Raw genomic sequence first — 10,573 nt, 5'->3', positions numbered from 1 at the left:
ATTCTTAGAACTGCTGGATTACCAGACACACAGAGAAGGAAGGTTTTGCTCCGGGGTGGGGGTCACTTTTGGAGTGTGTCTTACCTGGACATTGTTGCTGCCTTACTGGCAGTGCAAGACCCTGGGCATCAGACCATCTCGACAGCTACTCAGGTTAAGAGTGAAGATAAAAAAGAAATTACCATTTTTAAGTTTACAACATAACATCAAAACAGGACTTTGAACCTGATTGTGAGGGATTCCTTTTGGGGCAAAAGCAGGTCAACTCTGGGTCGATCTCCTTACTCATGCAGGGAAGAGAACAGGCTGTGTGTGCCTGATACAAGTCCTTCATGTTCAGCAAGTGTTGGCTTCATGTTCATCCTGACTCACATCTGATAGCATCCTCAAGCCAAAAATAATTTTATAATTTTTTAAATACTCCTTTTTTGGTTAAAAGTGACTTAAGGTTTTAGTGATTGGAGTTACAGGTGTCATGAGGGAGTTAAACTTTCCTGATTTTGGTGTTTGGTGCGGTGGTGCACAAGTTGGAAGTGTTTATTTCTCCTCCATGTAATATGTATGTAGCATTTTCCTTTCATGAAAAAACCGCCTTATTGCCTTGGTGAGCAAAAGAAACCCAGTAACATCTAATATTCTAGTTATAAATTCTTACGAGGGTCTATCTCAGATGTGTATAGTGGATCAGTGAGATAATCAGAAGCAAGCAAAGGCTGGCAGGGTGGCACAGTGGGCAAGGGCGCTTGCTGCCAAGACTGACCTGAGTTCAGTCCCCCGGTCTTTCATGCACACACAATAAATACGTGTAATTTTTAAAAATACACAATCTTATCATTTGCGAGATGTAAATATATATAATTGAGGAAGTTATGCTTTATCAGCAAGGAATTTATACACTTTACATGGTAAAATATGCCACCAGACAGTGGTGGTGCACACCTTTAAACCCAGCACTCAGAAAGTGGAGGCAGGCAGATATGAATTCAAAGCCAGCCTGGTCTACAAAGTGAGTTCCAGGACAGACATAGAGAAACCCCGTCTTGAGAAACTGGAGGGGGGAAAAGGCCTCCCTAGGCTACTCTAGTTCTTTCAGAGGGTTCTAGATGGTGTGGGGCACATGGCTCTTGTCCTAGTGCTTTGGAGAGGGGACTTAGGAGCATCCAAGTCGTCCTATTTCAGGGTTTGGTCTAGAGTCACGCCTGCAGATGACGCTGGAGTGTGCTCTGCACAGGGTTCTGGTCAAGGACAAGGCATAAGCAGTACCTGTCTGCTAGCGAGGCTCATCCACACATGAATAATCCTCATCGCTGGGCTTTTAGGAAACCAGGTGAGATGGTGGCACAGTGCCAAAAGGCCCCACACTTGTGAAGCTGGCAAAATAAAAACACAGGGACTAGAGAGAGGGCTCAGTGTTAGGACTGCTCAGTATTCTTGCAGAGGACTCGAATTTGGTTCCCAGCATGCGCGCGCACACACATGCACACACACACACACACACACACACACACACACTGCGTGGCTCACAAGCATCTGTAACTCTAGATCTAGGAGATGAGACAACTCAGTTCCCCACCGGCCTCTTCACTCATACACACCCCCGCTCCCCCAATCTAAAACACAAACACTAAATGAGAGCACGCAAGGGACTCTGTGGGCCACTTGATGAAATCCTTCCTTGGGGCTGGGGAGATGGTCAATTGATTCCATGCTCGCCAATCATGCATGTTCAGTTCACAGGAGTCCTGTAAAACTGGAAAGGTAGTACGTGCCTGATTCCAGTACTAGGGAGGTGAAGACAAGCTCCCGGGACAGTGAGCGGCCCGTTTACTGTTACATTTTCTCATCTGTTGTAAGTGGATTCCCCAGAACCGCAAGTGCTGCTGTACAGGTCTGTTTCCCGACTTCTGTGTAGACTTTAAACACCCTATAGTGCTAGGGATCACGTCACAGGCCTTGTAATTCCTGCACTAAATCAAGAATTTAGACTGGGCAGTGGTGGTGCATGTCTTTAATCCCAGCACTCAGGAGGCAGAGGCAGGTGGATCTCTGTGAGCTTGAGGCCAGCCTGGTCTACAAGAGCTAGTTCCAGGACAGCCAGAGCTACGCAGTGAAACTCTGTCTCAAAAAACAAACAAACAAAAAGACCAAGAATTCAAGGTCATCTTTGACTGGATATCAAGTTGAGGCCAGCTTGGGCTACTTGAGAGACTTTCTCAGTAGGCCAAAAAAGGCTGCATGCAAGTGTGTGTTTTCCTGCTCGAATCCACAGTAAGTTACTTACATCTTCAGACTTCACCTAGGAAGCAGCCTAAATGATACAGCTTCTCTTATACCGAACAGCAGAGGAAGGCAGAGTAATATAAAGTGATATAGTGGGTAAAGGCATTTGCTATTGAGCCTGTGGACCCACCAGAATAAAGCTGGGGACTGACTTCCACCCTGGACTATGGCATCATGCATAATGCATGCACATAAACTGTATGGTTAGATATCCCTTAAAATGTATCTGACAAAAGAGCACGTGTTCAGAAAAGAGGTGGAAATGGGGAGCCTTTGGTAGGCCAGCACCCATTTGCTTCTCTGTCTGCAGCGGTGCTAAGCCCTGCACACGTGGAAACAGCCAGGCTGAACAGAGGCTGAACTCCGAATACTCGGACACCCCTCAGTTCTGGTGCTGGGTGGAGAGACAGAAAGCGCCACTCTCAAACAATTCAGGATAGGCCATTCCTCGGTTTATTATTTTTAGGAGTATCAGGCTAACAGCCTTGGATATCTTTTTGGGCAAACAGATTCTCTTAGGGATTTTCCAACTTCAGTCTGACTCAATTCATCCCTAGCTGCTAAGGAAGATACCAGAGACTCAAGACAAATGGCATCATTAATGGAAGACAGAATCCATCAGATAAACAGAACCACCACAAAGAACATGAACGAGCCGGGCGATGGTGGCGCACGCCTTTAATCCCAGCACTCGGGAGGCAGAGGCAGGTGGATCTCTGTGAGTTCGAGACCAGCCTGGTCTACAAGAGCTAGTTCCAGGACAGGCTCCAAAGCCACAGAGAAACCCTGTCTCGAAAAACCAAAAAAAAAAAAAAAAAAAAAAAAAAAAAAACATGAACGAGAAAAAAATTGATGTTTGAAGAAACATAAGAGGGAAAAGAAAAGATTACAGAAAGATTTGTAAACCAACTTGTACAAAAAAAAATGATTGAAAAATAAAAAAGAACCCTATAGAAGATAAGGCCACTGTCCTCTTCCTCTTCCCTTCATCAGGACTCAGGAGTCTGGCACATAGACCAATGTGGTGGGATCCCAGAAAGGCTGTGTCAAGGCTGTCAGTACCATTACCAAGCAGGGCATGACTAGGGGACCTCATGTGCCCAAGTGAGCACTAGGTTGGTTGCTCTAGGCCAGTACTTATGAGCCAGACTCCTGAAAACCTGTCTTCATTCCTGGACAGGCGTGGTCACTACTCTGGTGGTAGGACAGTCTGGTGGCCAGGGCTGACTGGTGCACCTCTCGGCTGGGAGCTCATCTGGGCAATGCCCGAGGGTTTCCTGCAGCAGGGAGGAAGTACTGGAGATCACAGGATGTGACTCGCAGGCTCCCTGTGAGTTTGACCTAGAGCCCACCTTTTGCAAGCTGTGGACTTCCCTCAAGGCCTCAGGTGGGACATTTGGCAGAGTGTTTGACCCCTAGTCCATACGGAGAAAGACATGACCTCCACATGCCTAAGACTGGGATTAAACTAAAAAGACAATTTATGTTTAAGACTTAGAAATAATCACAACAAACAAATAGGTTAAATCATTCAACTTAAAAAAACTTCTTGGCATGGTGGTGGCGCACACCTTTAATCCTAGTACTCTAGAACCAGAGGCAGGTGGATCTCTGAATTCGACGCCAGCTCTACAGAGCGAGTGCCAAGACCGGCTCCAAAGCTACACAGAGAAACCCTGTCTCGAAAAGAAAAAAAAATACCTATAGGGTTAAATATATAGGCCTCTAAAAGGGTTGAGCAAGAGAAAATGCAAGCCAGGCTTCAACTTGGTATATAGCCAGCACTTAGGAGCAGAGGCATGCAGATCTCTTCACAGCGAGTCTGCTTTACACAGTGAGTTCGAGGCCAGCCAGGGTTATACTGTATCCGAAAGAAAATATGAGGGCACCTGTGGGGCCTGTAATGATGCCAGGATCTGCGAGAGCTCTAAACTCTGATGGAAAGGCTGACCCTGGTATGCAGCTACTGTGGTGAAGACACCGTGCCACACATGGCACAAAGGCTCAGTGGACCCAGTGACACCAAACGCAGGCTCAGACTGAAATAGGCAAGCTTGATCAGCTTCTGAAAACCCCTATAAAAATCAGTGGGAACACAACTTCCAGGACAGCTAGGACGATCACACAGAAAAACCCTATCTCAAAATAAAAAAAATCGGTGGGAACAGAATATTTCCCCTTTATTTTTTTTTTTTTTTTTTTTTTTTTTGGTTTTTCGAGACAGGGTTTCTCTGTGGCTTTGGAGCCTCCCCTTTATTTTTTATAAACTTGTTGAGAACCTTGTACAATGTGTTTTCATTTGGGTTTTCTTTTTATGGTTTGGTTTGATTATTTGTTTTGTTTTTTCTTTGGAGACAGTGTCTCTCTGTGGCCCTGGATGTCGTGGAATCTACTCTGTAGACAGGTTGGCCTTGAACTCACAGAAATCTGCCTCTATTCCAGTGCTGGGATTAAAGGCAGGCACCACCACGTCCAGCTTCCATTTTCATCATACTCAGCAGCCTTTCCCAAACTGACCTCCAATCCATACCCACCCAGCTTTGTAGAAACAAAAAACAAAAGAAAAAAAAAGCCATATACTCTTGGATGTAGAGCCTTCCACTGAAGTGTTGACCCTGTTTTAACAAAGAAAAATGGTGAACAGGTACCATCTCAAAGGAAATGCATCTATTTATGGTTTGAACACTTGGCTATCGGGAAATGTTCTGTAACTCAGCGCACTAGGTGAGGAAGTCCTCTCTACCGTCTACGCCGGTTCTTAGGTATAGTTGAGTTTCACTGACTGCTTTCAGCGTATGTACGTGACTTTTTCTGCTTAAATACTTGCTGAATTGAACATCTTGGGATGTAGTTGGCTCCAAGAATATGCTGTTGTCCCTGACCGGTCAGCCTTTCCTCCCCAATTCAATAAAGATTTTGCTTTGTGTGGACTCTTGTGCCTGCCTGGGTTGTTTCTGAGTCTCAGACCCCACAACATTCTGACCTGTCACTGTCATAAGGATAAGAAAACATTCATAAATGGGCATAGGGAAACTAATGTGGTGGAACACACTTTTAATCCCAGCACTCAGGAGGCAGAGTCAGGCAGATCTCTGTGAGTTCGAGGCCAGCCTGGTCTACAGAGTGAGTTCCAGGACAGCCAGGAACACAGAGAAACTCCTGTCTCGAAACAAACAGAAGGCATAATCACTGGAAAGACATATAGTGCTTCTGACCAGGAAGACACAAGGAAAAAATGGGCGTTTCCTCCAAGTTGATTAGCATACTCAACACAACTACAGAAGACAATGCACGGATTTGGTAGGAAACGTGTGAACCATAGGCAAAGGACTGACATCCAGAACATACATAGAAACCATAGGCATCAATGAAAGACAGTTTATCGAACGTGCTCAAAAGACACTAATCACTATTCACAGAGAAGAGGACCACGTATGGAAACGTTACTGAATCCACCAGTAACGGGGAAATGCCAATTAAACCCACCATGAGATACTGTATAATAGGCATCCAGCTGTGCTGCTGGTGAGAGCACTTGGAAGCCCAGCTTAGCAATGACTTCTGCAAGCTGCGGCATGCAAACTGATCATCTCTGAACCTCTTACATTCTTAAAAACTGAGGCGCTCAGAGCTACAGCACATGCTGCATGTGCCTACTAGTACTTCCCACGTGCGAAACTACAGTGGAGAATTAAAGACTCAAGGCATGCACACGCGGGCCTGGCACACGCCAGGACAATACTTACACTGTGGAAAGCAGTGAACGGAACAAATGCCTCCGTGGTGTCTCAGCTGTCCGAGAACTGCACATGCAAGGAGATGGGTACGAGAAGCATCATATTCCTCAAACATTTATTTATTGAGTATCTGTCCTGTGTCAGTCATGGTCTCAACACTGAATACAGCAAGGAACACAGGGTTTACACTGCAAGTGGGCAGAATGTCCACAGCAGCACTGTCTTCAGTAGCGGAAACTGAAAGCAATAAACCCAACCCTGGTAGACAGAAGAGCAGATAAAACTGTACAACAGTAATACAATGGAATATTATATAGCAATGAAACATGAAATACAGGCATGTGCATAAACATGGATGTAAATTTTGAAAAAATACCAGAAAAGTATGTCACAGGAGAATACATACATCATGATTACTTTTACAAACAAGTCCAAAACCAGGTAAATCTAAACATTTTATTTAGACCATACACATGTATGATAGAGCTACAAGTGAGCACAGAAATAATTACTAGAAACAAATCCAGAGCATGTACACTGTATGGTGTGTATGAAGAGAGAGGAGATGGGGCAGAGGGATTTCTAGGCGGGAAGAAGGCTCTGCTTCCTAAGTGAAGCTTGACAAGTCTCGTCGTTTTACTTTTCCACCCAGACGGTTTATGGTTGGCATGCACTGTTTCACAATACTCCACCAAACACGGCATCGCTACTTCAGTCACTGCTGTGCAACAATCAAGGGGCAAGTCCGTAACATACAAGACAACCAAGTGTGGATGATTCTTCACGGGAGCAGGCAGAGCCAGTGAGTTTACAGAACTACAACCTTGCCCTTCCACACCAGCCCACAGCCACCTCATCTCTGCATGAGAACTTTTCTCGCTGTGTGTAATTCTTTCTGTAAAGCAGATAATGAACCCTGCCTAGTGGGGCTGCAAGTTCAAGGTCAGCTTGGTCTGCACAAGGTCTGAACTAGCCAAGGATAAGGTAAAGGGTACAACTCCTTAGTGAATGCTGTTGCCTAGGCACTTTCTCCTGATTGTGCATTTGTGGGCTGTTTCTACAACCTGGGCCACACATAGCCATTCTCAACTGCCTCCCTACAGGACAGCTTCCTTCTGGGTGTGCAAAAAATGTCAACATCACCTATTTCTAGAGACTGTCTACCAACATCACCCCTGTCTGTGCCATTTTATAGGCTTGCAGCAGTTAAGGTACAATTTCTCCTAGTTCAGGGAATTCACTAAAAATTCTGGTCTTCAATTCAGAAATCTGAAAAACAAAAGAGCTCTTGAAGTATTGAAGCCATCAGCAGCTGAAGTTTTTCTCTGCTTGGTTTATGGAGTGGTTCAGGGCAAACTAGTCATGGCAGCAACACTCAGCTCTACCTAACACCAGTAGCAGGAGCTGCTGTGGCTGTCCCACCAACAACACACGTGTGCACACACCTCGCTGGCTGCACAACCCAGAATCTCATCACATTGAATTGGAATGGGCAATTGGAATGCATCCAACACTGGGAGCTTCCAAACTCTGCCAAGCACCTGCCACGCTTTGTTTTACTAGATCAACCTGTTAGGATCGGGAGACCTCCCCAAGTATACATTTTCTTTCTCTTAAATTTTAGTTCTGCCAAGGACAGAGCAGCACACGGATAGGGAGGTAGAGAGCCGTTTGGAACCAGGAGGTTAACTGTCCTGAGATTTTACAGCTTTCATTCCCTGTACAGACCTCTTTTTATTTCTCCCAGGACACTACAGTCTGTTTTTCCATGCATGATCAGAATAATACATTGTAGTTACAGAAATATATAAGTCAGAGACTTGTAATTCTAACTATACCTGAAGGAAGGAAGCCAAGGGCATCTTGCTTCCCTGTGAGTAAGAACCGTAAACCAAGTGCGGTGACTCAGGCCTGTAAGCCAGCACCTGAGAGGCAGAGGACTGCCAGGAGTTCCAGGTCAGCCTAGGTTATAGAATGAAACGCAGCAGTAGCGTGCCCAGCAAGCTTACAAGGACCGACACTGGCCTGCCCACCCCAGAGAGCAGCAGGAGTGCAGTTCTAAGCCAGCCGTCAGTCCCCAGCAGCTCTCTGTGCTTAAACCGCTACCTAGCTTTCTAGTGTCAGAATAAATGACTGATTTCTGCCCCATGTGGTAGCGCGCGGCTTCAATCTCAGCACTCAGGAGGCAGAGGCAGGCAGATCTCTGGGAGTTCAAGGACAGCCTGGTCTTCATGGTAAGTTTAAGGACAGGCAGGGCTACACAGTGATACCCTGTCTCAAAACAAAAAATATACAAAAAGACAACAAAAAACCAAGAGATTTTTAGTCTAACAGATTTCTAGATCATTCTGATCTTCTAGTGTCTCTATGCCCACCAATCTCATTACATCCTCAAACAACTGAAGATTAGACCCTCCTTAATCCGTTATTTATCTTGTAGTTTCCTTAGTTAGGAACCCAGTGCAGCTAAGGCAAGACAAAGCTGAAACGTCCATGTCCCCAGTGTCATAAATACACTAGAGCCACTCTCCCTGAACCACCCCATTCGGATCATGGCTTGAGACTGGGGAACGGAAGACTCCAAGGGTGGCCAATGTCTTCACCAGCCTGTTCAGTTATTTACGTGCTATTAATGGCCCAGGATGGAAGAGCATGAAAACCCAGTCTCTGTGCAAACACCCACCATCAGAGACCAGAAAGGGACAATGCTAACAACTAAGGGGACAACGTTTTTGAGACTGTGCAGCAGCTGGAGCCCCATGAAGGTGGAGGAGGCCAGGGAAAGTGTGGTCAGGCTGGTCAAGTTCATAAAAATGGCAGGAGTGGAAACGTGGACTGCAGACAGGACGAAGAGTAAAGAGCGACACATGTGCATCACAGGCATGAGGAACTGGGCAGATGCCAAGAAGCAGTGCAAGGAGAGAGCCTCCTAGATCTGAAAATGCGGCATTCTGCCTGATTTTTGTTAAAGCCAGCTCAACGGAGTAGCAGGGTCGGACCTGGCTGCTGTGAAGCAAGAAGGGTGAGAAGCTTAAAGGAAAGACAGCTCCACACGTACAGAAGACTCCAAAGGGGAGACAAGTCTAGACTTTTCTTGGAGCCATCTGTCTGTGTGCCCGCACACAGCTCAGCACAATTGTAACACAGCAGGGGGCAAGTAGGGATCAAATCTTGGAGAAAATGACTCCTGCCCACTATCTAACTTCAGTGTCTAGACCGTCCATCTTCAGCTGAGACTACCTTTGTGTCAAGTGAACGGCACACGCACCAGCATCCCACAGACTGGCTCTGCCATCACTACTCTGCACCACTCAAAAGAAATAATAACATTTCTAATGGTTTATAGAAAAGGGGCATTTATTTTCCATATCATTGGCACACAAGCAGTCCTAGGAAATACCAGTCCCACCTCAGACAGCAAAGCCAAGCCTACTTGCGGTCTCTCCATGGGGAGTAGATGACTACAGGAGCTCCAAACACTGACCACTCCCGACAGAATGGAGCAAACGGTCTTCATGTTATAAGTGCTATCACTTTAAAATAAAAGTCCTGTTATAGCACACGCTCAAGAAGAACCCACCTTTGCTAGTCTACAAGTCTTTGAAATAACTGATCAACAGTTTTACTTCTCTACAGATGATTATACATGTAATTGGATTACGGGGCAAAAGTGCCTCATACATGCAATTAGATTTTAATCTTTAAATAAAGATTGAGTTTATATATAACTTATTTCTAGTTAAATTGCCAAAATAATTTGCTAAGCTAAAATAAAGTCAATACAGTATTTTAGAAAACAATTCTAAGAGCATACGATATTTTTACTTCCTATGTGAACCAAAGTCCGGAACACAGGACAGAGGCTGTGACACAGATGGTTATGCAGCTCGCAGAGGAAAGAAAGAAATTTAACTTAATGTTGATCCTCTTAGTAAGAGATTATCTGCCCGGGTGGGGTGTAGCTTGGTGTAGGGCACCAGCCTAGTTGCCCAGGGCCCCAAGTTCAATCCCCAGCATTAAGGAAAAAAAAGAGGAAGGAGGAAGAGATGTGGGAAAAGAAAACCAAGTCTGCATGATGCAGACCACAGCTTCACAGTGTGCGCGTACTCGTGAGCTCCATGCCTGTGCCGGCGTGCAGGGTCCTATGCAGCATCTGCTAACACCAAAGCCACACACACCTGCTAAGCGCGTCCCTTCAGTCACGAGTCCCGGTACAGAAACAAACATGACTTATGCTTAAGGAAGTAGGCCAATGATGAAAAAGATACCATTTGGGCAATTCTCAAGGAAAAAAGGTTTATTATTTTAACAAATCGCTTGGTATATAAAGGCCACTCTTTTGTCAAAGAAGCAAATTGTACGTTAGAACCATGGGCTCCTATCTGTCTCCTGGTCTACAATAGAAGATTTCTTTAAGCAAAATAAACTATGTCACATACTAAATAGATAAAAAAAAAGTGCACACACAAAACCAACATTCTAGTCTGCTTTACATCAATTTTATTCCTCAACAATAAGATAAATGTTTCAAGATGTAAACTGTTAATGCAGAGAAT

The sequence above is a fragment of the Microtus oregoni genome, unplaced genomic scaffold, assembly GCF_018167655.1.
Source record: "Microtus oregoni isolate MIOR12 unplaced genomic scaffold, Mior012 000001F_ref0000356, whole genome shotgun sequence".
Lineage (NCBI taxonomy): Eukaryota > Metazoa > Chordata > Mammalia > Rodentia > Cricetidae > Microtus > Microtus oregoni.
This window is presented reverse-complemented; position numbering follows the sequence as displayed.